The sequence below is a fragment of the Falco biarmicus genome, chromosome 3 (genome assembly GCF_023638135.1).
Source record: "Falco biarmicus isolate bFalBia1 chromosome 3, bFalBia1.pri, whole genome shotgun sequence".
NCBI classification, from domain to species: Eukaryota; Metazoa; Chordata; class Aves; order Falconiformes; family Falconidae; genus Falco; species Falco biarmicus.
Window position 1 is genome coordinate 111332831 of NC_079290.1, and position 26846 is coordinate 111359676.

At 47.4% G+C, this 26846-nt stretch overlaps 1 protein-coding gene across 1 annotated transcript in view; it reads right to left on the reverse strand.

Moving 5' to 3' along the window:
- Positions 1–26846, reverse strand: part of KAZN (kazrin, periplakin interacting protein) — a 225788-nt gene that overhangs the window by 198423 nt on the left and 519 nt on the right. The gene's annotated exons all lie outside the window — the stretch shown is intronic.

Below are 26846 nucleotides of genomic sequence, written 5' to 3' on the forward strand. Positions count from 1 at the left end.
TTGCCGATTAACAGCCTACTTTTCACTGCAGCAAAAAATTACAGCAGCTGAAGAGGTCTAAGAGAGAACGCAAATTCGGAGAGTTTGTAACTCAGCACATACCCACCGCTGTTTTACTGCAGGGGCTGTGCAGTTTCCCACTATGCAGGAAGCATATGGTCTAAATAAGGCTAATAGAGATACATTAATGTGTTTCTGTTGCCTTCCTTGTAAATAAGATTTCCCTGTGGGCTACTAATTTATCAGCCAGTTTCTCTACAGCTTATGACCACAGATCAGAAAGTTGTATAAAAAACATTTCAGTCTGCTACACACACTCCCCCTCTTTTCCTCTTTGCTTTCTTTAGGCTAACGTTGGGCACGGGCACCCACAGCAAAGTCTGCTCCAGGGATGCTGAATTTTAGGAGGAAGCTTCCTACCGTACGGTGCAAAATCTACACAATGGGTTCGTTTGCTGCTGAACTCTCAGAAAGCTTAGATTTAGAAACAATTCCTGGATAATCTTATTTATAGGCTTTGTAAGCGACCAGTTGAAATGTAAGCCTTTTCACAAGTCCCCACCGCCGGCTGAATGTGCACGAGCGAAGCGCAAAGCAATCCTGCATCATCTGCCTGCCCCTGTGCCAAAGGATGTGCTTCACCCACCCTGCCCCAAGCAGGAATTCTTCTCCGCCTTTTACTGCCTGGATGCACGGCAGCGGTGCTGGAGGAACCCAAACCTCCTCCTCCCGCCGCAGAAGTGCGAGGAGAGCAGCACGACGGTGCCAGCGCTGGAGGAAATGCCTCCGAACAGCTCCAACAAACGACAACATGATGTGCTGAACAAAAACAGTTCCATTATCAGCTTCGCCCTCCACCTGCAATTACAGTACATCTCGGCTGAATATTTTTTCCTGGAAACTGAAACTCTTTCATTACAGCTTAAATATCTGACAAGACAGCTGACTACAGACTTGCGAAAAGCAATTATTTTGGACACTGATTACTTCCCATGCAGGCAGCGAGCATTCCAACTGCAGATAGCTGGGAAAGACCACAGCTTTATGTGATGGACTACAGTATCTGGAGGAGTTAATTAATGTTGCGAGGTGAGTAAGAAGAGAGAAACTCTGCAAATACCCAGCTTAACGTTCAAATTAATTGACGTGAAATAACTTCATATGTTTAATTTAAATGCAATTAATTTATTAGAAAAAAACTAGTCTAGGGACAGATAGCTGGTGCATCTGGCACAACAGCTAGAGCAACATCAAGTTCCCATAGCAACATATTTATTAGAAACAAGACAAACATACTTGGGATGATGTGGGTTTGGTTTTAATCCACCAGAGTGATGACAACTGCACCAACAGGACCGAAAATATTGCGATAAAATTGAAGACATTAGGAACAGATACGAAGACTAATTTCCTTCCTCTGAGCTAGGAGGGCATTGCAGTGAAACCTGAACTAAATCTGGAAAGGCAGGTGCTGATGTGGGCAATTGCAAAACCAACTCAGCACTGCATTGAATCAGCAGTGAGCACCAGAGCCCACCCACAGCCCATCAGCAACCCACCCCTGCAGACAGAGGTGACTGCACTCACTGCCGCTCCAAGGCCAACCACATCTTGTGCTGAGGTTCAAAGGTCCTCCTTAAAATGACTCCACTAATAGGAAAGAGAAAAAAGGCACCAAAAAGCAAAAACCTGGCAGTCATTGCTATAATTGTTTATGGATTTCGGTTTTGCAGCGCTGTTGCAAAAAGATGAGAAATCCTGCTACAGACGAGCTCGCATATTATTATTATTATTTTTCAAAGAAGGCTGCATGGAGATACTGCTTCCTAATGGCAGATACTGTGTTCTTTGTATGTCATTTTATATGTCAGGCACTGAGCCACAGGGTGGCTTAAAAAGTTTGCCCAAGTGAAACAGAAGGTGCAAGATCGAGGGGGGATGTAACACAGATCCTGGAGTCCCGTGACATCCCTGCGCCACTGCCCACCCAGTGCAGCTTGTTCTGCCCGACACAAGCTTCCAACCCAGTTCAAGTCAGAACCGGGAAAAAGAGGAAACCTAAAACCCATCAATACATCAATACACAAGAACTGAGTAGACCTTCCCCTCCTGGTAACACAGAGATACAGGTGGTGGCATTTTTTGAACCAATTATATGTGTTTGGGCCTCTGAAACAGCACTGAGGGATGAAGGTCAGAAAACAAGCAGCCTACATGTAACAGTGGTCAAGAAAAGAAAATAAATTTGGACACTAGAGGGGTGGGGAGTGCCTCTGGGTCCTTAAGCACCCAGGCTGCACTTGGCAAGTTGTCTTTTAAAAGTGTCCCCTGAACCATCTCTGTTTATCTCCATAGAAAAATAGCAGGCTGAGGCTGCAGGGCAGGATTTGACCTCTGGATCCAAAGAATATTTACGTAAGCTTAATGCTTAGTTGCAATTCATTCATTTACCTTTTCCTGAGGAGACGTTACAATGCCACCTTTGGATATTTTCTTTCCAAGCCCCCAGCAGGGCACACGTCTGCATCCCTCCAGACTGATGCTTTTCTGCTGAGAGGATGCCCTGAGCTGCTGGCAGCAAATTTCTGGTTGCTGCAAGATGAACACACAGAGGCAGAGCTCTTATTCTTAGTAAGCAGCAAACTGGGATGTCAGTGAGCAACTAAACTTGGTCCCTTCCTTAAAAATTCCCTTTGCGTTTATATAAATGGTAAGACACGAGCCTGAACATGGCCAAACCGCTTTCCCGAGGGACCCCGAGCGTGCCGCACTTTGGTTGTGACCGACACTCTCGCCCCCCTTGGTTGCTGTGGATGCACTAGTTTTAGGCAGGCACTAACAGGAGCCTTTTGCCTTTCTAGAGCAAGCCCCAAGTACAGGGAAACGGCGTTTAGATCGCGGAGCTGAGCCAGCCCAAGTGCAGATCCTTCCCTCGTGCCCTGCAGGTCCCACCAGCACCGGGCTGCCAGACCCCTCTTTGGAGAATTCATTTCATATTCACTGCAGCTGCGAACTGAACCTGGGGGGGTCCCTCCAGTTAATATGGGGAAAGAAGTTTCTTCTTCTTCTTCCCCGAAGGACCACCCTCTAACGGCAGCCAGGCTCTGCACCGAGGGGAACGGAGAGGCACCGAGCTGCCCTGCTCCCCCGAGCACCGCTTACCTTCACATCATCTGCGAGACAGAATGTATTTGTTTGGTGCTGTGTTCATACACAACGTGCATTACTTTATTCCTCTTCCTCCTTAATTCAGCAAGGTCCAACCATTCATCATCCTGACTCCGATTCCCTGAACTCGGCTATGCTTTAACGAGGTACGTGGGCTTCAAAACCGCCAGCCAGGAATTCATTCACTACTTCCCACTGGCAGGCAGGTGTTTTGTCACTGTAATTATTCACGCATCGTTATCATCTCATTCTGCCCTTGTCCCTCACTGCAAGGCAGAAGGACAAGCATTAACCCTACTCTATTATTTCTTTTTCCTCCTGCCTACACTTGAGACTGCCACGCTGCTTCAGCCATGCCCATCTCCGCCCCCCCAGGACCCCCAAACAAGCCCCCTGCTCCCTCCCTGCCTTTCTATGACCCATTTTCACCCATTCTAGAGATGTCCCCGTCCACCTCCCCGGGTAGTGAGATGTATCTGCAGGGGGGGATGGACATGGACCTCCCCAGGACCCCCCCCAATCACTTCCTTTGAAATGCTCCCTGCACCCAGAGCAGCAGAAGGTGGTTGATGAATTTATTTCTCCTGAACTCTGCCACCCCTAGGGAGATGCTGAGGAAACAGTTTCTAAAAAAAAAAATAAAAAGAAAAAAATAATTTGGGTGATACTTGCTACTACATCCAATTTCATAGCCCACAGAGTTTTTCAAACATTGCACTTGTTCTGCCTGGGCTGATTTTTTTGCATTATACGTAAAGTATACACCAGGATTAGGAATTACAACAGCTCAGCTACTCTTCTGAGAAAAGTTAGGCCTGAGATAAGCATCTCCAGGAGAAATTTCTCATCACCAGAAGTGAGGGGAAATTAAAAAAAAAAAAAAAAAAAAAAAGCGCACTGGAAGGCACATACTAGTCTCAAGTCCTTCAAACATAAAAAAATTACCTGACACCAAAGATTTAAAGCGCGCTCATAACTTTTCCTTTTGGGGTTGGTTTCTTTCTTGGGTTTTGTTTTTTTTGTTGTTGTTGTTGTTTTGGGGGTTTTGTGGGGGTTTTTTTGTTGGGTTTTTGTTGTTGTTGTTGTTGGTTTTTGACTGTCCCTTTATACTGGCTCCCCAGCTACAGAAAGTGTTTTTCCATGTAATATACACATTAGCCTCCAGCAGGGAAATGTAATTACCGTAATAAGTTTTAAGAAAAACTTGGCTTTTACGTTGTCAATGGCATTAAAATTTAAAACTTGTGCCAAGTTCATAAAATGGTTCTAAAAAGTAAGAAAAATATACAGTAAAATCAATAATATTAAGAGTGAAATGGACTAAACTGGAGGCAATAAAGCCTTTCATTCCATTTGAAAAAAATACTGTAAAATTATAATAAATTACTTTCATTTCATTGCTTGGTAAATTGCTACAACATCAGTGTTGCTGTAGCAGCACTGCTCTTACCGAAGGAGCACTTCGCCACTTCGACTGTTGTATCAGTTTGATAATATTTGCATTTCTTGACAATGCATCTCGCGTGTAACTTACTCTACAACATTAACAGGTGTTGTTTCAACACCTCTCCTGCGCTGTTCTTCCTGGTGTCATTTATTATTTAGACACTCACCCATTTCTTCCCAAATCTTCAGGCCACTCCACCTCAGAACACGAAGAACCCTGCTGCCTCGGCACTTTCGACACCAGCTCAAAGGCAAATGCAGAGGGGTTCAGGGGGACCCACTTTCTTTTCCTATGGCTTCACTTACGCTGGGTTACAGAGCACCCTGACGGTGCCAGCCTGACTTGGCTACGCTTCCTCAGGATGCATTTTAGGAATGATGACAATTAAGACAAGCGATCCAGCTACCGAGCTTTAAGGATGGCACTTGGTGCAACGTCGATATCGGCCCCGCGCTCTTCTGCACCAAAGCAACTGAGTGAGCGTTGCCCACGTATTCCCGTCCAAATCCCCCTGAAAAACTGCGCAATACTTTACGTTCTTGTTCTCCTGTTACACTCATCACAGCAGCATTTGTGCATGCACTTCTAGCTGCTTTCTGCCTCAGATGAAACCAGAACTTCATGGTATGGCATGTTACGCATTCTGGACAACACGGCACCAGCTCCGATGAGCAGGAACGTGGCGAGGCAGCGACAAACTGGGCTCCAGAGGGCTGCGCTGCTCCCACCCAGCGACCTGCAAACCTCTTGCACAGCTACCTCCCCTCCCTTGGTAAACACACCACCTTTGCAGCTCTCCCACATTTAAGACCATTTATTCCTTCCAAAAGCTGAGCCAGTTCTGCCATAAAAGTAAGGTGGGAAGATGTCGTTAACCCTTAAAGCACTTCTTCCACTGCCTTTGCTGACTAGTGAACAACTATTTCCAAATACCGACAGGTCAGGTGCATAGCACTCAGTCCCGAAGGAAAATTGCAGTAGTTTTGCCTTGAGGTCAAGATGAGAAAAGCACATTTGTTGCTAACTAAACAGCAAAACGTCCTGCCCAGGGGTGTGCAGAGAGCCATGGGACCACAGCCCCTCAGGCTGTTGCTGGGGTTTTGCAAGCCCAGGGGACGGCACTGGCTGCGGAGCAGGACACCTTGCCGAGCAAGCCTTCTTGGATGTATCCACAACAAGCAGGCAAAAAGGGATTGACCGCAAGACCAGACCCACCGAATTATCTTTTTACCCCTGCAAAAAGCACACCAGGAGTTAGCAACCACCCAGAGAAGATTTTTCCCACGATTTGTGCGGATGGGCGATGTGCTGACACAAGAGCATGCGCTGCAGGGAGGCACACACAGTCTGCCTTCCCACTGGGGGCAAGCGAAGGAGAGGGTGTTGTGGGGTTTTTTTTGAAGTAACAACTTGTTGCATTTACCCCTTGCTCAAGCAACAGCCGCATAATGCTAAAGAAGAGGAGAGCAAAGCGAGCTGACTGGGTGCAAACGCTGCGGGTTTATCAGCGAGCAGAGCTGCTGCGTTACCCACTGCCCCTCCGCGGGCAGAGCTCGGGGGGCCATGCCACAAACCCCCCCCCCGCAAACCCAGCAAAGCCCCCGGCAGCTTTAGGATCCAACCCTGTCAGCCGAGCACCCCCAAGGCCCCCAAGCCCGGGTCAGCCAGCGCCGGGCAGGACACAGCTGCTGCCCCGCCACGCGCCGAGCACAAACACAGGTTTTCCAGATTCTCGCATTGGAGAGGAGCTATTAAAAAGGTTTATGCAACAGAAAGATCCATATGTATCACAGATAAGGCATATAGTGCTACTGCCGCGTTGTTCTTCCCCTTTATAAGTCTCAAAGTTACGCACAAGAAGATGAAATAAACACAAAAACATTAACTTTGTCACCAAACTGTAAGGTGGGACAATACAAGCATCCCTATTTTACCTACAGAACAGTGAGGTACATCAAGGCAGAGGTAAAACGGAAAAGAAACATTATTTTCTGAAATATTTGGAAAACATCCCACTTGTCCAAGACTATCAGGACCAGCATTCGGGAAGGATTTCACATGACACTGAACATTAACCGATTTCCAGGGCACAACCACAAGCAACCTCAAGTACTGCTACAAAGTTCTCAGCACTTCTGCAAATGAACCACACTAAAGACACCGACCTGTTGTTCTTGGATGGTATTTTTCTGTAGGTTTGATTAAATTTGACTTAATACAAGGATGTGTAAGATTTCTAGAGAGAAAAATTCCACAAAATTATAACCAAGAGATAATGCAAAAAGCTTCCCACTGAATTCTCCACTAAAACTCTCACTGAACACAGCCACACCTGGGTTCTAACCCTGAGGCTCTTGGAAAATAAAGCGATGGCATAAGAATTCAACACTACCAGCATTCTGTCCCTCAACAAACCCATTAAAAATGAAATTTTAAAAAAATCCTGAAGCGACAAACTCGCACTGTACTTTCAATTGGTTTCAGACAGAGCTAAATTGATGTTCTGACCTGTCTCACAGGCGCAAGTCCGAGTAGTTTCCTTTCCCCTTTAAACACCATTAAGTGGATGTGACATTCCACCGGGATCTTATTGACATGGGAATATTCCCCACGCAATGACGGGTCCCACTCACTCAGCTGCTCCTCCAGCATCAGCAATAACAACAAACTGGAGCGGGTGAAACGCCACGTGCAGTAACTGCCCACTAAACCCACTGCTTCGCTTTGCAAATTCCAGTTGCATCGTAAACCTGGTCCTTTCCTTCCCCCCTTAAAAAGCACCAGCATTCGCTCAAGATATGGTTTTAAAAGGAAATTCCTTCCTCATGCCGCACTCGCTCATTAATTACTGACACATCCAAATACAGCGGCATTCATCAGAAATTTGTAATTAAGGCTGACTTGTATTTTGCACTTAAAGCAGACGTTATTCTTTGGCCTCCCCCACCACTTTACAACACTGATCTTTTGGATATTTTCAGAGCTCACTGGAATATTCAGCAATGCGCTTGACCTGCGGGCGCTACCATCAACACAGGCCCCGCTACCAGTGGTTTACTACCAGAAGTGCTGCTGATTTGCAGCTGGCATCGTTTCTGCTAACGACCGTGATCACCCACTGCACCAAGGCTCCCCTGCCCCATCCCTGCATTCTTGAGGGATGATTCCATGGAAAGATAAAAGGCCGAGGGTAATTACGCTGCTTTTTATTTCCACCGGTCTCAAAGCATTGTGTAAAATACATAAACACCTCTGACGTACAAACATCAGATCTAAAGGATTACCTGATAAATACAGAAAGAAATAAGTCTGGTTATTTTTCAAGGATTAATATTAGAAACACTTCCTTTATCTTCCTCTCCAATATTTTTTCCTTTTGCAGTTAATCTATTAGCTTGGATGTAGAAAGATCTGATAACAGACAGAAGTGCCTCTGGTAGTGCAAATACTCCTACTACAGTAGTAGAAGTACAGATAAATTGGGAAATGGAATCGGGGTTAGATCACCATTTTTGCATATATTCTCCCCAGCCTTCAGATAAGACCTGCTGAGTTTCCAAGTTGAAATCGCTGATCCCAGAAACACTTTATTCTGACTTCCAAGTTGGACAGAAAGGTCTCGATGCTCAAAGCTCCTCGGACAAGGGTGGGGGTGGAGGGGATTCCTGGTTTATCCATCACGTTGATTACAAAGAGCCCCAGCTCGCTCACCCACAGCTGCCTGTGCTGCCCAACAGTTTAAAAAAGCAGCTTTTGTTGGTAAACCCCCAGCTCAGCGCCCCTCAAACCTTACCAACTTCTGCAGAAGGACGTGCCCTTCTAGGTAGCAGTTTGGCGAGTTACAGCTCTGCTTTGAGAGCCAACCGTGTTTGAAAGCCATACCATAATGGTCATCATGCTTTCATCCGTACTCACGCAGATGTTATTCAGACTGCTTTACACCTGCTCCTCTGCAACCCAGAATTACTAAACAGCCCCTAAAAATTGGGTGCTCTTACAGAACGGGGGGACAAAGAAAAGAGACTACTGCATCTTCCCCAAGAAGCAAAAGTCAATGAGATTTGCAACGAGGAATCTTCAAACTCTCATTTTTTTTCTGTAATGATTTTTTACTGGGATATCTGAAGTTTCTGTTTTGCCATTACATTACCACATGGAATAATTTCTCCTCTACATGAAGGGAATTCCTTTTGATAAGCTTTTGAGCAGAGCAACAGGCGTTTGCATCTTGAACAGCAAAGGACAAACCCAGTTATCTGAAATATTACAATACTGATTTTTATTAATTGGCGTCTCGTTTGTTCCCTTCTAAAACCAAGGCATGAGCACATTTATAAAGTCCCTCCAGGGGGGCTAAAAGGTTAGATTGAAGAGTGTTTATTTTTGATTGGAAAATAAGGCACAGGTAATTATTCCAGATCCTTCTTACTCCCTATCATAACTATGCCTTTTACAAAGCTACTACTGTCATCATGCCCAGTATGTTCCTACTGGTGATATACAGAACTGGGGGGGGGGGTGGGGGGTGGGAAGTCCACATGTGCGTAAAAAAAAAAAAGAAAAGAAAAGCAAACAAGAAGAAAATTCCAAGTTAGCAAAATTATCTGTAGCTTTTCAGCTGGCAAAATACACCTTCACCTTTCTTTCTTGCAATATTTCAGGGTTTTTTTTCCCTCTGGAGAAACTAGAAATGACAAAAATGTGGGGTTGGATTTCCTTTCATTCGTGGGTGTCTCCCAGCACGCTGGGAGCCTGTGGCATTACCAAACGAACACTCGGTATTAATGAGCAGCAGCTTCTAATCCCCGGGTAGGTAAGAGCAGGGAAGAGGAGGATGAAAAAGTGAAACGGAACAACCGTGAAATGATGGTATTTAAAGAAAAAGTGGGAGGGCTAGTTGCTTTATTGATTTTTCTTGTAGTTATATGAAATGACCTAGTGAATTAAGCCAAAACCAACAACCCTGGAAGACAAAATGTGTGTCTTGGGGGGGTGGGAGGAAGCATGCAACAGCATAATCCCCCTTGTTTGTCATGAGCTGGGGGGGGGGGGGGGGGGTAGGGGTCGCAGCCACCCCGTGGGCCCCAAACTGCACCCCCTTTGTCCAGCTGCTGAGCACAGCATTGCCTACAGGCACACCATTTCCAGGAGCATCAGGAAGACTTTTGCATCTTCAGCGCTTCTGAAAATAAGACACGGTAACTAGATGCAACTCAATTTTTTTGGAAAAGAAAAAAAAAAAAGCCTTCAATTTTCCTGGTTCTGTTCTTTAAAACATGAGGTTCAATACTGTCTAGAAACCTCCATGCTGCAGATTGCGTAGGCAGATCATTACATCAGCGCTAACTCCTGGTAGTACCGTCCCCACCTTCTTCTTCACATGTGCTACTTGGGAGGACGGATCAGGAGTCACATAGCAAACCCCATCTGAACTCCCAGTCAGACACGGCGCCAAACTTTCTGCAGTTTTACTGTTAACGCATTCAAGCATTTCTAATGTTATGTGTGGTTTAGACATTTTTAGGAAGAAAGATGGAGCGAAAAGTAATGAAATGAAACACTTTGCTGCAGCTCAGAACTCCATGCTTGAACAGGCTCCAAAATGTAGAAGGCTTTGCCTTGGCTTAAAGTAGGAAAAAGCATTTTAAATCAACTCTTGTACTGCCCAGCGTGCATATCCTCCACCCAAAATAGCCTGAAGTGAATTTATACTGAAGTAGCCTCCAAACATTACAAGCCCCAGAGCTGCACGGTCACTGCCAGAGACCTCCACAAGCACTGGACTCCGGTGCCAGAGCGGCCACAGCCAAGGACGAGCAGCATCTGCTGGGCTGCCTTGGCCGGGTAAAGAGGGAAGCGCTGCGGTTTGTGCAGATCCAGAAGCGAGTGCCTCTCCACCCATGGGCGAGGATTTTTACTCGCTCATCTCTGAATATTTATGGCTGCAAAGCGCAGCTGCGCCGGAGCCAGCTTGTCTGCACCGCCTGACCCCGAAACGCCCCTCAAGCCTTCGCCTTGTCTTTTTGATTCTTGCCTCAACGAGGACACGCGCCTCAAAAAGCAGGGTGGTGTGTATTAAACACTTGCACAGCCTCCTTTACTACAGCGTGAAATAGATGTAGCTTAGTGCCACGGACCCTGTTTGGAACCTCAGCACCAAAGCACCTGGGAATTCCGGAAAAGTGCAATAAGGCGCTCGGGAGAGCTGCAAACATGGGGCTCCCCCGCCTTGAGCGCTACCGCTGGGGTACCGCAATGGTGTAGAAAAGGATGGGGACGCACACCCGCAGGTAGCGGAATGCAGAGGGGCACACAGCAATACCGCCGGGACGCAGAGCACGTTTTTTACAGATCCCACGCCAAGCCCGCTGTATTGCCAGGCAGCTTGTTTCCAGAGCATCGTGGAAAAGCAAGAGGGTAAATTCCTCTACAGAGGAAGGAGCTGCTCCTTCCAGAGCTCTGATTTCACATGTCATTCAACAAATAACATCTCCACCGCCTTCCTGGCACCCCACCAGTGGTGTTCCCATAACAACAGAGGGGATGGCTCCATCGCTCCGCTCGTTGCTCATTTACAACCTGAGCAGCAACGGGGAACCAGATCTGCTAAAATACTTTCAGGATCTTCAAGGACCAGATCCTTACCCAATAACTCAGTTTTGCACACAGTGAAACACATCTGCAATAACACTTCCATTCATCCACCTTAAGGGAGTTTTTAATATGAAGAAAAACATAAGCTTATAAAAACCAAATAAAAAATTTGGATGCAAAGCTAGAGAAAAAAAAAAAATCCAGGCTAAAATAACCAAACAAACCAACAACTCTGAGAACCTCAAGTTTTGTAACCCTTCATTTCCCCTGAATCACAGTGAGCTTTACAGCTTTACATATTTAATTCCATCAAGTTTTGCAACTCTCTACATCATTTTGTATGTGGAATAATACCATGTAGAAGAACACAGCAAAGCTTAAAGCACTGTACGGAAAGACATAAAACACACCATACGTGATGAGCCGGAGGGGTGAAACGTGAGCAGTAAAACAATAAAGGATATTTATAGATTAAATATTAAAAAAAAAAAAAAAGAGGAAAATTGTAAAACAAATACAAAGAAGGAAGAAAACCTAGTAAAGTTCATTGGGAATTCAGCAAGGAAAACAGCTAATACTTGCTCAGAGAGTCTCGCTCTTCCATAAAGATTCGAGATTTCTTCCAAGGGCTCATGTATGCCTTTACGTAAGGTCTGTCCAATTTGGTCACATGCCCACAGACAGCATTTATTTATGTATAAGTTTACTTAATTATTCATCTATTTATTAACCACACCAGCCCTAGGAAACACGGCAAACACGCTCCTTCAAGTGCGTTACTCTGTGCTGTAATGCCCCAACCCCAGTAACTTCTTTTTCATTGTACGCTCGTTACTGTTTATTAAAGGAAATAACGGCACCGCGGCAGGAACTCTGAAAATGTCTCAAAGACACATGCAAATGCCCCGCAGGGAAGAGCCTTGCCGGGGACTCGTTTCATTCCACGTCGCAGCACTAACACTGTGAGCCGCCCCTACCGCACCGCCCCGGCACCTGGGGGGCTGCAGGCGGCGTGCAGGGTGACTCCCAAGGAGCACCCCCACCCCCCTTCATGCCGTGGTCTGTCATGGCATGGGCTCCGATGGGAACGGGGGGGCCGACGGGGTTGTGCCCCCACCGCCTTGGCCCTCTGTTCTCAGCCGGGGCGCCGTGAACGCCAGCAGGTCTCGGGGACCAGGGGGCTGCGCAGACCACCCAGCCACGGAGATCATCACCTGGGCGATGCGCCGGGGCACTGACGGTTTGGACTTGCAAAGGGGGATACGCCAGGTAAGGTAAGCGGGAAGCGGTACAGGGAGCATTTCCCGGCAGCGAGCGTTGTCACTAATTCTCAGGCTGCTCACGGAGGGCACAGCCTGGCCTCGGCCGTGCGCGGGCAAAGCCAAACCCAGCAGGTCTGAGCAGCGCCGGCCGGCTCGCGGGGCACGGGGGGAGCCCAGCACCCCCGCACACCGCCGCAGCACCTCCGCTTCTCCGAGGGCTTCAGTTACACCCATCACCAGTCCAGACCCAGAAACCACCAAAGCCTCTCCCCCCACAAGATTCACATTTTCCCCAATTCCCTAATCCTTTTTTCCTCCCCTCAAAATAAATAAATAATAAAAAAAAAACCCCAAAAAACCCCCATACACCAACCACCAGCCACACCCAAAAACCAAAGAAACAAAAATAAATAAATAAAGAAGAAGTTGAGGAAGGTGCTATCGCAGCTAGCCGAGCGCCTGAGCACCTCCAGGGCGGAGGGCATGGTACAACGGATGAGAACCCACAGCAGGTGCCACACTCCGAGCTGGCAAAGGGCGGGTGATGGAGCTCCCAGTTGAGCCACCTCTGGTAGGTACTGGTAGGAACTGGTGGCTGCGGCCAAAAAGCCAAACAGCACCTCTGTCCCTACCAAAACTGAGCAAAAACCTTCCTGCCTCAGGTATGCCATGTGTAAAATGGGAATAAACAACATTTCATCAAGAGTGTTGCAATATTTATTAATCCCTCATGTTAGCTGAGCTAATCAATAATATAAGAGTTATCGAGAGCAATTCCCCAACAGGATTACCACTGAATTACAACAGTAATTGTTCACCAGAACTTTACTTGGCTAAAATCTCTTGTCTGGCAAGAAGTCCTGTGTGCATCTTGCCCTGAGCTTCAACCACGCAACGATTTTAGGGTGAGTTATTTCTGCCCTGGGTAACTCCTCAGTGCCTCCTCGGGGTACTGCGAGCAATACCACACAGTATTTCCACTTTCCTTGCACTTAGCCATGACACAAAGACTTTTGTCATCTTCTTGCTCACGCTGCCCTAGCATCGATCCCAAACACGCATCATGCAAAACCCTGCAATGAGCACCGGGCACGTGCCCCAGGGCAGCCTGAGCCCGACCCCTCCGACATGAGGCTGAGCTGAAGGCAATGATGCGTCCGAAAGAATTCAAGGTTCCCTGGGACCTCAGATAAAAGTTTTTACACGGGGCACAATTATATGAAAACTCATTGATGAATTTGGAATCATCCCCAGAAGCATGAGAGACGCTTGATGTGACTCTTGTAAGAGAATGGTTGGGGTTTTTTTATTTCATGGAAATGCCTTTTTTTTCCCCCAGCAAAATGGCAGAGAGCAGACTTCTTGCTAGGAAAAGACTCAGTTTTCTGTTTACATTTTGCTATTCAGTTTGGGCGGTGTCAACACACAAAATCAGGAAAATTCTCACAATCGAAAAAGCCACAAAAGCTCTGATTTTCCAATTTTTATTTCTTTTCGTTTAGCTGGTTTTTTTACTGGAGGTGAGATCACCGCATGATTCACACAGCTGAGCACTTCTTGGGCTTGAATTCTCAGGGCACACCTGATTTATACGGAGTGTTGCCTATTTGATAAACCAAATGCCACCGCTTGTAATCACCAAATTACATTAAATTAACCTAATTACCCTGAAACGAACCTAAATCTGGACAGATTAGCCAACCTGAAGCAGCTACCATCTCACAGAGTTAGGTTTCACCCTAGGACGTGCCAGACGCGTTGGCGCAGGGCAACAAGCCCCTGCGCGGTTCAGGGGTGACCCCCAGCCCCCCACAAAGGAGCGTTTGTCCACAAGAGCCGCACAGCCGGTGGCATGGGCTGGAGGAAGGGATGAGAGGTGACCCGGGGCACAGGACAGCTTCACCCGATGCTGCAAACCAGGAGGACCACCCGTTGCCACCAGCCTGAGCCCAGCGAGGGCACACGGGGCGGCCCCGGTGCTTTGCGCTTGGGGCAGCACAAACCATTTTTGCATCTATAAACTCAGACAAATGGGACTGGGAGTCCAAGGAGCCCTGCTTTGCAGCGTGCTCTGCCTCCCTCTCCTGGCCTGTTCCCAGGCACGGTAGAAATCAAAAACTTTGGTGCAAACCCGAAGGAAAGCGGCGTTAGCCAGATGAGGGTGTTTGTCCCTTCGAGACGCCCAAAGCCCGCAGATGAAACCCGAGGAAATCCTTCCCATCGCCGACCTGCCGACCCTGCACCGACAGCCACAAAAGCAGATTGTGCCACGGACCGGCAGCTCTAACAAACGCCCAAGGAAAGGAACGACAACAGCCAAACCAGAACACTGACAATCCCTGTTTAAGATCACATGCCCAAGTACCAAAGCCGAGCAACTGCTACTCAGCCTTTCTAAAAAGAAACGGTTACAATCACACTCTCATTAATCATTTTAAACTTATTACAAAATGCACTCCTCAAGGGAAAGAGGAGGGGAGGAGGGGAAGCATCAGCCGTACACCAGGGCTCCCTAATTCAGACAACGAGCAAGCAAGCCTGGAGTGGAACGTTACCAAGCTCCGCGATAGTTCCAGACATCCAAATCCCTCTCTCCACAGGGAACTTCCCCAGAGCATGTCAAACAGCACTGGGGCATCCCCAGGTAACTGGGGCCAGCTGGGTTACAACAGCTAAAAGGGAAGGGGGAAAAAAAAGAAAAAACAACCAAAAAAACCCCTGTTCTACTTCGAAGGCAAAGCAGCAGCTCCAGCCTGCATTTGTGGTTTTATGTGGATAAACATCAATGTGCACAAACTGAACTATCAGAGCTCTAGATGCTCCAGACCAGGAGGATAATTAGCATTAGAAGCAACTGGACTCATGCAATTAAGATTTTTGAGAATTTTGTTTGTATTTTAAACTTTCCTGTGTGTACTTTGCCATCAAAGCTGGAGATTACGTTGCTTTGGGTTTTTCCACACAGGCAACAATCGATATCAAAGGGTACAAAGCCCCTCAGGAAATGGCAGCATGCATTTTGGCCACCTCCGATCCCAAGGAATATAAATTTTTAAATAAAAATGCAGAACTTCATGGAGAAATGCCTTTTCTGGGGGTCCCACATGTGTATAAATCATTACAGGAGCAAATCCAATTTAACCAACTATGAATGTTTAATTACCCTTCCAGTTCATTTACGGTTTGCCTTGAAGTTAAAAGCTTTATTGTATCTGCAAAAGCAGCATTTTGCTGCTTACAGAAACCAAATCCTAGCTTACCAATTCAGGTAGCTGACACGTATAGCGCTTGATGCATTTGCTGTACTTACCACGTTATTTACTAAAGCCCTGGTTCTTGAGGGGGCAGGGAGCAAGAAAATCTCAGTTTTCACATAAGAAATTGCATCTATTTCTAGGCAATGTTGGAAACCCAGATCGAAGCCCAAAAAGTCTTTTTCCTCCTCCACCACCACCACCCCCCCGCCCAACTCAGCCGGGGCTGCCCGTACCAGTACCCCGAGATCCATAGGAACTTGTTCTCATGGCTCAATGGTTTTCCAGTCAGTATGTTATTGGCATATGAACACACACCACAAATTGAAAGATTAGCTTGTGAAAAACAAACTGCTCTCAGCTCTGCAACAGGCCATGGGAAATACACTCCCCAAGCTGCATATCGAAAAAGAAGAAAAAAAAAAAAAGAAAAAGAAAAAAAAAAAGGAGGTTTTGTTTCTTTGAGAACATTTGTGCTATCTCTCAGAATACATTCCAAGAAATGAGCTTTATTTTTTGCCCCAGATTTATTTTATTTAAAACCAGGCACTTACTAGGAACGCAGGCTCCAGAGCTGCTCAGGAGCTTTTCCCCCCACCCTGCAGGAGACACCGGGGGTCAGCACTGCAGCAAAAAGGACATTTAGTTAAGAAAATACCAGCTTCTCTAGGAAAAACAGGATTCAGGTTGCGGGTACCAGCCACAGCCATGCACAGAGCGATGGCAAGCCACATCCCAGAGAGGGGCTAGATTATTTCGTGAGATTTTTGAAAAAGTCATGGACAGCGCTATTTTTCAGGGTCCTTTGCCATCGTTACCTGCCTGCGGGTGAAAGAAAAAGGAAGCCCGGTTTCTTTGCAATCATAAAAATGACCCATTGGTTTAACCTGCTGTTTGACGTGCAATTGGCATCTTCCCCGACACAGCAGAGCCCTTCCCGCACGCCGTGCTGAGGCCCCGGGCACCGCAGGGAAGGGAAGGCAATTCCCTACTGCTATTGCAATACCCTGTGAGGCTGGAAACCCTCTAACAGTTCCTGGAAGGAATATCCCCAGGAAACATCCAGAAGACTTTGCTACCTCCAGATTAGCAGGCAGCTTTGCGGACGAACTGCAAGTCCTCTGGATGCCAGCCTGCATGCTGGGGCAGGGTAAATGCCTGAGCCAGCTCAGCTGCTGCGAGCTCCACCTGCAGCAGCTGGGAAATAAGGATAAAAATGAAATGAACCTACCCAGGGCTCCGTGACACCCCAGCCAGGTAACTCTTACTATTTCCAGTTCATTTAAAGGAGCTGAAGTACCTTTGCACCGCACCTGCCCGCAAAGCTCGCGGTCCATGCCCAAAAGCGTTAAACCCTTACCTAAAGCCTATAGAAATGATGCGCACGCTGCCAGCTGGGGATACAAGTGCTGTTTGTCACGGAAACACGAGGCCTTTGCGCTAGAGGCTGGTCAGAGCAGCCTGGAATATTCAACACAGCCCATTAAAACCCTGGGATCCGCCACGTATCGGAGCAATCCCAGCAAGCACCACCTTGGGAGGTTTAGGCAAGGTTGGAGGGGCGTGCAGGATTTGTCCTGCCTTCCTCTGCTCCGGCAAACCGCGGAGCTGCTGCCTGTAGATCCCAGCCCCTTGGGTACAGCTACGTGGGGACCAGGCATCAGAGGAAACACCACGTAATTGGGCTCTGGAGCAGCAGCGAGCAAAAATTAATTCCACCCACTGGAGGTGTGGGACAGGTGGAGAACGTTACAGGAGCAGGGCAGAAGCCCGCAAGCGCAGCAGGCATGCGTGCCTCCCCCCTTCTGCCAAACCGAGCTCCACCAGGCACCTCTGTAAGGGAACCTGAACCGCTCCAGCAAGAGGCAGGAACTATTTTTATCCTTGCAGAAAGATGCCGCAAGGAGAACGAGGCTTCATTCTGCTGCCATCTCTGCATACGCTCAGAGCATCAGATGCCTTTTATTTTGCCAAGCCATTACAGACACCCCCTGAAATTTCACTTCTTTGCTTTTTTAACCATTGAGGGCAGCAGTTCCAGCCCCTCGGTGAATGGCCCCACAGAACCGAACACGCCTGCTGCAGGCAGCAGGAACAGGGGCGTTCGGTCCCTGTAACCGGGATCCAGCGTGGATCACTGCACCGAGAGCCACCGGTGAATGTTAAGCATGTGCACAGGAGATCATGTAGCAGAATTGCATCACTCAAGTAATTGGGTAATCAGGAAAAAAAGGAATAGTACAAATACAAATACATTTAATTACTGGAACTTACCCTCAGCACAACAGGCAGCCAAGCCCAACTGGCAGGCACTAATGCAGAGCTCGTACCGAGATGAACGATATGTATAATTAACCAGGCTGTCAGCAATTTTCTTCAAGGTCACCACCCCTAGCTGCTTTACTGGGAGCTGTTGAAAACTGGTTTTTGGATCCAGTCTTACAGAACAATATTGCAAAAATACAATATGCTTCATGTGTAACCCCTCACCCTGGGGACACAGCAGTGCTCTTTCTCTCCGGCAGGAAAACCACCGGTCTCTCTACGCCAACCCGTCTTCTCCTTACGCAGAGGTTTGGCAACCCGCGCTTTCATGCCTGGAACTAATAGAATTCAACCACAGCTTCCCCATCTCGCACGACTTCATGTATCTTATTTCATTCAAAGCCAGGATAACATCTCGATGTTTCAGGGGTACTGCATTTTGGCTCTGTCAGAATGTTTTTGTTTGGAAAAAGCTCAAACTTTTTTAATTTCGTCATCGCAGCCACTATATTAGCCAGGATGATAAAGCACAGAGGCAATACCTCAACCTTTAGCTGCTTTCCCCATTGAAATGTTGATGGCCTAGTATGTTCTAGTAAAATACCTTCATTGTTTCATAACAGAATTTAAGCAAAATATCCATTTACACTATCCTCAAAAATACCCACCTACCATAAAACAGGATAAAGCCATGGTAAAGGCAAATATCTTGCTTAAAGTCTTCCATTCCACTTTCTTTCAACAATGCACAGGCATCAAATTTGCCTGAAAGACCCCCAAAGAAAGAAAGGATAACTAATTCATGTTCATAGTCGCAAATCTTATCATACGCATGTTTTCAGTTCATTATTTTGCTGTCATAAAAATATGACGGTTGCTTTCAATTTGAAGGAATTATTATACCCTTATACTTGGCTATTTATGAACATTAATTGACAAAACCAAATTTGTCCGTCAGGAGCACAGATGAACACTACCCATAATTTAATCAGGAGCAAATCAGCTAGCGAGCAGTTAGTATACAGAGGCTGTAATAACTGAGTCTCTCTATTGAGATGATGGGGAACAATTTATATTTCATTTATGCAAAGAAAAATACTTTCAGTATTTCTTTTCTGGTTTCTGTTGTTGGGTGTTGGGTTTTTTGGCAGACACTTAATGGCATACGGCAGTCCTAAGGTTTTGGAAAAGCTTTTCCTCGCAGTTTAAAGAAACACCACCACCACCACCACCCCCCGGCTGTGTGTGATATATATAGGTGTAGGTACATAACCATCCATACCGCTCAGGATGCCCGTGGCCACTGCCCCCCCTCCTGTGGCTATTCTGGGCTGGTTTTAGGCAGGTTGATCATGGCTGCAGGGGCTCACCCAGCACCGGGGGCTCTCCCATGGGCAGGGGTGACAGAGGAGTCACCTGGCCATGGGTACCGTGCTCAGCCCCCGGCCGCTGCTACCTGTGCGACGGGATCCCAGAGGTCCGGAGAACCACTCCGGGGAGCACAGCACTGGATCCATCATTGGAAACAGGGATTTAGCTGTGCTTCCAGTCCAGCTTTCCCCACTTCTTTAATACCCAGACACGCTACGTTCCCACTTTTGGAAAACGCTGGGTTTCTCCCCTCTTCCAAGCGGGCACAATCCATCACCCGCAGGACACGATCCACTGTTTGGCCATTAGAAACAGCTACGCTCTGCTGGAAGAGACCCCATCCCCACCCCAGCCACACACTGCAATTCCCACGAGCTTTTCAAGTCTGAAAAGCTCCAAACTAGGAAACCCACTGACAGATAACCCCCCCCAGCCTGCTACACCCTGCTCTGCTCACACATGCCCTCTCCTTTGATTCTCACACACTTCACATTCATATTGCTAGGGCATCAGCTAGTCGCTGTCTTTCATGCCCCTGCCCCGTGCAGCACCCTGGGGTCACCCGCGGCTTCCCCAGCAAGCAGCAACAGCACAGCATTTGTGTGATGAAAAGGAGAACCTTGTAAAGCAATAAAAGGCACAAACAGCAAGCAAACTCCATCCACAAGGTACAGATTGCCGTTTTCCTCCTGGGGAGCACAGTGTTACCCAACAAAGCAAAGGGAGCGATAAATGTAACTTTTTTTTTTTTTTTTTTTTTTTTTTTTTTATCTCCAGTAACAGCTCATTCCACTGGGTGGAAAAGAAAAATATTAGTGATCTTCCCATTTCATTTCTGTGGCCCCTTAATCTATTCAGCTGAAGCAGGAGCACATCATCTGTCAAGGAGGACTTTGACTTAGTGCTTTTCTGGGGAGAGGTAAATGACTTTTCCTCCTCGTGCCAACACTGGCCCCAGAGAGGATCAGATTATCTTGTCCTCCGCTAAAACACAAAACTCAAAGGGCTTTTGGAATAGTTTGTTTCTGATACATTTCTTGTCATCTCAGAAAAACGGAGTTTGGTTTTGATAAAAATGTGACACCTCTTTCTACACCAATGCACACAAGGTTATTTAGCATGACAGTATCACACAGGGAAAGTTGTCAGAGATCTCATCCACACGTCCTCAAGCACCACAGCGATGAGCACCGGGATTTACACCGGCTGCCTTCAAGCTGCCAGAGCCTGCTGTAACACCAGGACGTAAGCCCGGATGATGGGTCCACCCCAAGGGAACAGAAATAGTCAAGAGCAGGCAAATTTAGTAAAAGGAAAAAAAGCAACATTCCCACCCCACCATGAAATGCCAACAAAATAACAGTCAGGCCTTAATTTTGTAATGCTGCAGTAAATAATTTTCTATTCCAGGTGCTGCAGGGCTGGCCAGCAGCCTAACGGCTTCTGGTACCTCCACCGAGCATCACCACTCTGCCGCCCAGGAGGACCAGGCTCTTGGGGATCTGATCCCTGAACTCACCTCGCTCCACTCATGGGACACTGCTCCTAGTTCTCATTCCCCCAAAACTTGGAAATCTGCTCATGCACAGACCTGTGGCTCACTAATTAACCAAGACTGTTGTAATCATCTTTGGAAACAAAGTTCTTTTATACACACACACACCATCTTCTCTTGGGAGAGCAAATGAAACAACTTGTTACCATGAAAAATTTATCACTGACTAATGCACGTAGGAAACCTAATGCGCTAAGTACCACGGAACAGGCTTCCAGCCCTGATGCCGCGTGGTCTCAAACCCACCGATCCAAGCAAATTTTATGCTGACTGTTTTCCCTTGTTGTCCATGGGAGGAAAGAAGAGCTGTCACAAAAGCTTTGCTCAAACGCTCTCACAGCCGAAGCTGGAGCTCGCTCAAGTGTTGTGCTAAAGGAAACCCAGGGCCAGAAGGGATCGCAGCCGTGATGCAAACCCGTTAAATCACCTTCCACCATACAGATGTGGCAGAAAAGACAAGAGGGGCACAGCTCCCCAGGTGCCTGACAGGCACTGCCTGCCCCAGCTTTTGGGAAGGAGGTGGAATTGTATTGCTACTGCTCCAGTTCAGCCCCAGGTGAAAAGTTTGAAACCAGACCCTGTTTGGCTGGTGTTTTAACTAAACCATGGAATAATGCACAAGGGACTAAAAGACAAAAATATGAGAGAGGAGAGGGTAAACGCCTGTCTCTTCAGCCTCATTCCGACAGGTCGGAGATGTCCTGCTGCGTCTTTCGAGGAGCTGAGATTGTCCCCTAGATCTTCCCCGACTGCCTGGTGCGCACTGTAGCTCAGCGTTAGTGGTTTTCTTAACAAAAGACGTGGCTGCAGAGGAGTTACCAGGCAGAGAAACGGCCCCGTGGAAAGGGGGTAAGTCACAGGCCAGCGCTCGTCTGTGGGGTTATTTTTAAAAGATGCCCCTGCTCTGCCGTGACCCTGCCTCTTCATCAAGCTGTCGGTGCTGGGTTTCCCTCCGACCAGACTCGTGTGCTGGGAAATCTGTCTGCTGGGTGAGTCTCTCCCTCCTGCACCGTCAGGCCGCACTCCTGGCAGCTCAATGCCCTGGAAGCGCTTAAAAGCAAATTGGTGCATCTACAGCACCCGATGCTGTCAGCAGTTCCATCAGGAATGCTCGACGTTCAAATCTCTTCAAGGAAAATTGGCTGCGTTCTCCAGTAAAAAAAAAAATAAAATAAAATAAATATAATACGAACAGCACTAAGGGCCAAACGGCTGCTCAGCTGGAGCATCAGGATGAACAGCAGCACCTCTGCCACCCTCCGCGGCACTTGCTGTCCCGCCCAGCCCTGCCCACGCTCTCCCTGATGTGGAAACCCCCTTTGCTACCGGCACCTTCCCGGTGCAAAGCTGCCAGGGGAGGGGGAGCGGCTTCCCCAAGGGAGATGCAAGTACAGCATCCGCAGGGAAAGGAAAACTGGGGAAGGGCTTGGGAGAAGAGTGAGGCTCGGGCCCCGGGAGACGGTTTGCTCCTCAGGCTCTCACGGCTTGAGGTGGGGGAGGTGCTGCCCAGCATGTGCCATGGGGGCCCTTGCTTCCCACCACCACCAGCAGTTCTGTCCCAGTGCTGCTCCAGGTCAAGTTTGCTTCTTCCCCTCCCATTTCCCTACTCGGAGAAGCACCTTCTTGTTGCACAGAAGGTGCTAGAGGAAGCATCACTCTGTTATTATTATATACACTATAATAATGCACTGCATTATTAAGATAAAGTTTTGCTCAAATTGTGCTTCACAGAAAAGAAAAAAAAAAAGAAAGAAAACTTTAGAGCAGCAAGATATCACCAAACAGATACACAAACACAACCTATAATTCATCAGAGCTCTAGGTTTGGTCCTCAGTTCAAGGCACATTTTTATGGAGATGCAACATTCACACTGGCACTCTCTGCACCAAGGAGCCCAGCTCCCAAGGAAATCTTCACCCAGATCAGAGGGCACATAACAGATTGTTTTAAAGGCTATTCAATTTGTTTAAAAACCATATTCGGGCACCACACAGAGGGATTCTAGGTTGCTCCTCCCCCAAGATGCTAGACCAGACGAGATTGCAGGGATTTCACACTGCAGGACAAGTATATAGCGTAAGTAGTGCCACAACTCCCTTGCCTCACATTCCTCTCAAAAGGGACTGGATCAAGAGCTAAACCACCAATCTAAAGGAAAAAGACAAAAGCTTTGAGCCACGTTAATCTCCACCGAAGAACTCCTACGAACTTTGCATCATGTCCTTCACATTCTACCTGGTAGCCAAACCAAACCTGCACCCACTCGTGGAGCAACCAGAGCGGGATACACAATACACATACTAGATAATATGATGTAATTGAAAGACAATACGTAAGAGTTTCAGAGCAACATTTCAAAGTCTGGATGATTTTCAAATTACTTAAGCTTTCTTGTTCATTCTGGTCACATCTTGAGTTCCTTATTTCATAACCAATGGAAAACTAACTGGCAAGGTATAAAAAACAATCGGGAGCCTAACAAATCAGCAGCATCTGTGAGCCAAAGAATTAATGGGAAATGACAATTAATCTAATGCAGCAGTAAGTCAGAGAATAATACACAGTGGTGAGTCCAGAAAACTGTGTTATGCCAAATAAGTTGCTTGGAATTTGCCCGTATATAAAGTGGTTTCTCTGCTAACCCTGATTCTTCAAGTGAGCTCTTAGCTCTGCCTGAGATCAGGTCTCGCTCCATATACTCAGTCCTTCGTGGGAGGGCAGTCAGTGCAGAAATACCCTTCAAAACTGTAGCCTTGCACATTTTTAGGTTGGGTAGAGCCAATCATAAATCTGACAGGCAATATTTTTTACTTTTTTTTTTTTTAATTCAGAAACTGTCAAATGGAAAGAAAACTAGAGCCTTTCATTTCGGTATTAGCAGAAATTATAGCCTGAATCTGCGCCAGACCCAATTTCATGCTTCAAACAGGAAAGATCCTGCAGCGCTGCCCGGCTCCCAGGACTTTCAGAGGAGCTCGGGAAGATTTAGGGCCAGGCTGTGGAGAGGGCCTCTCTCTCCATCACTCCTCTGAGGGGTCACCAGCCGTGCAGTTAGGGCTGGACCAGGTGAAAAACCAATCCACCTGCCTGGCTTGCCCATGGAATGAAAGCCTTATTCTGTCAGCAATCCCAGACAGGAATTACAGTCCCTCTTTTGGAATTACACTCTCTCGAAAGGCGACACCGACAGGTCTTTGGGGCATCTGGCAAATTTAGCGCCTATAACAGCAAGGATTTGCTGCCTTGGGAAACAGCAGTCTCGCCGGCAAACCCCCAAAGCAGGGAGTTAAGCCAGTTGCAGTCCTCCAACTGGTGCTATTCCCTACGCTCAGTGCAAATAAACCCCCCAGGTAATTGCACAGGAGGCATCCCAGCAAACAAACGTTCTGAGGCACAGTAAATTCGGCAAGGTAAGCGGCAACAGTGCAGTAGGGTGGAATAGGAAGATGGAAAACCAATTTCCAAAAGAGCATCCTACGTAACGTACAAGTAAACCGTGCTTCAGAGGTTAAATAAAGATCAAGTACTTGTGCAAAGGGCAAAACAGCTTTGGAGCAGGGTTCCCACATGACAACATACTCTTCAGACTAATATTGTGATTACCATAGTACATCCTAGGATATTATGCAAATCTACAAGAACTATGCATGAATAATCAGCCAATTATGCAGAATCAGCTGCACACAAAACTTTTTAAGTCTTCCATCAAACGGGAGGACTTGCAGCTGGCAGGAGACAAGTTCACTGTCAAGACTTTCAGTAATTGTTTTGCCGAGCAGGCTACTGCAGAGCAGCACTGGGGACACACACACACACACCTTTGCGGCCAGGTACCATGCACACTCGCTCCTTCCCTCGAGGGCAGATGCTGCTACACAAAACCTAAGGGATATTCTGCAAGTGGACGCGCAAGCTCTTCTTGCGGGGGCTTTGGAGGAAAAAGAGTCCTTACAGCAAAGGCAAAAGCTACAGAAAACACGAGGTCTTTCCAGGTGCTACATGCAAGTTGTGCTGTCAAGTCTGTCATTTATTTAGAGTTCAGCATTTCTCCAGGCACATAGTCTGACATTTAATTAAGGCCAGGACCTTCATCATTCGAGCACATCCCAGCGTTACTGAAAAAGCCCTAATGTCACCAAGGACAGTGACGTGGCACTGGGCCTTGCCTGCGAGATGTGGATGCAGAGGCCAGACCCTGCCTCCACGGAGCTCCTCAGATGCCGTTGCTGCAGGAGAGCCCAGGGCAAGGTCTGGGTTTATGGTCTGTAAAGGCGCCTGCACAGCCCTACACAACGTAGGGTCCCTTTACGGCTCTGCCCCGAAGGTCATCTGTGGTGGCACAGGACACAAGTAGATAACCAGAGCAGATCCTACCCTGCCCCCACTCCCGCTCCCCCTGCGCATCCTTGCTGCCCGCACGGAGACCCCGCAGCACGGTGGCAGCTTGGGCAGCCAAGTTCACTCAAGGCCCTATGAACACAGACGCATCCCCAAGCACATCAGCTGAAGTTCTGCCCTCAGGTATGCCAAGCAGATGTTGTTATTGCCATAAGGCTAGAAAGCTCACGTAGGCGTAGATCACACGCACATCATCTACTTATTTGCTTTGAACGTCAGCGGCGTGCGTGGCAGCCATCCCTACATCGCATTGTGCCTTGTACCTGGAGGCTGCACATGCCTGAGAAGACATTTAGAAAATCCTACCAAAATGGTCCACCAGAAGGTAGAAAATCTGATGGCTGAGTTACTGAGGTGGGATTCAAAAGCCCAAGATTCACAGGTTTCCTCTCTGGCATTTCCCTGTAAGAAAGGGAAAGGAAAAGCAAACCAAACTAAAATGAGAAATCGTGTTTTCCCACCTTCTTGGTCTTACTAATTTGGAAAACAAACAGCCCTGGTCCCATGCAAGCATCGTCACGCATCTCTTCTTTGTGTAAGATCTGACACAGTGGATCCACAACCTTTGGACTGATCCCAGGCCCTATAATACAAAAGGCTAGCACCAAACCCTCCTGAGAAACTGCCTGACATTTCCTTGGAGGCAGCAGCATGACCGAAGCCTTGATTAACCGAGTAGTTGTCAGCTAATGAGTCATCCTCCTTGCTTAACCTGTGCAAGTACTGCGAGAGGCACAGTGCGAGTCACACGGACCTGCAGCAAAACCCCGGTATGTAGTATTTTGGATCTCACCATGTAAACAGAAACACTCCAATCCAAACATCACTTGTTACAGAATTGGTTGGGGAGAATGGAGAAAAAAAGAGGAGAAAGGAGAGGCTGGGACACTCCGGAGAACATGTTTATTAAGATACATGCACCGTCACTAACAGTAAGAAGAACGTACCAGTAGGCCTGAGTAAAACGAGCCCCAGAAATTCAGAGCAGTGTTGTTAGGGCATCATTGCAAACAGCCGGGCTTTCTCCACAGCTGTAAGTAAATAACTACTAACTACATCCATTCCCAGAGCTACCTAGAAAGAGGGATAGGAAAAAAAGAGAGCAAATCCTGCCCTGTAAAATTCACTATGCCAACCTGTTAGTCTTAGGAACTGGGGCATGCTGGAGGATGCTGGTGCAAAGCTCTGGGGCACCTGCACGCCCTGTGCTTCAGGGCACCTGTGCCCAACACGTAAGAAAAGCAAGAGGCAAAAATTTGGGATTAGTCACATTGCACGCTCCCTCCTTAATATCCAAAAGGCACAGACAACAGATAATCAGGCCCATCTGGAGAGACATTACAGATGCCAGAAAACAACCAGGAAAAGGAACAGAGCTTCTAGGTAGTAGCACAAACAGCCAGAAAAAGCAAAGAGAAAAACCCCAACACGTTGTCCTTCATAGGACTGAGCACCGAAGCAGAGATCTGCCCTCCTAGGATGCCCTGTACTGCAAGTCACCCTCCAAAACAGCAAATCGACCCCCAGTTTG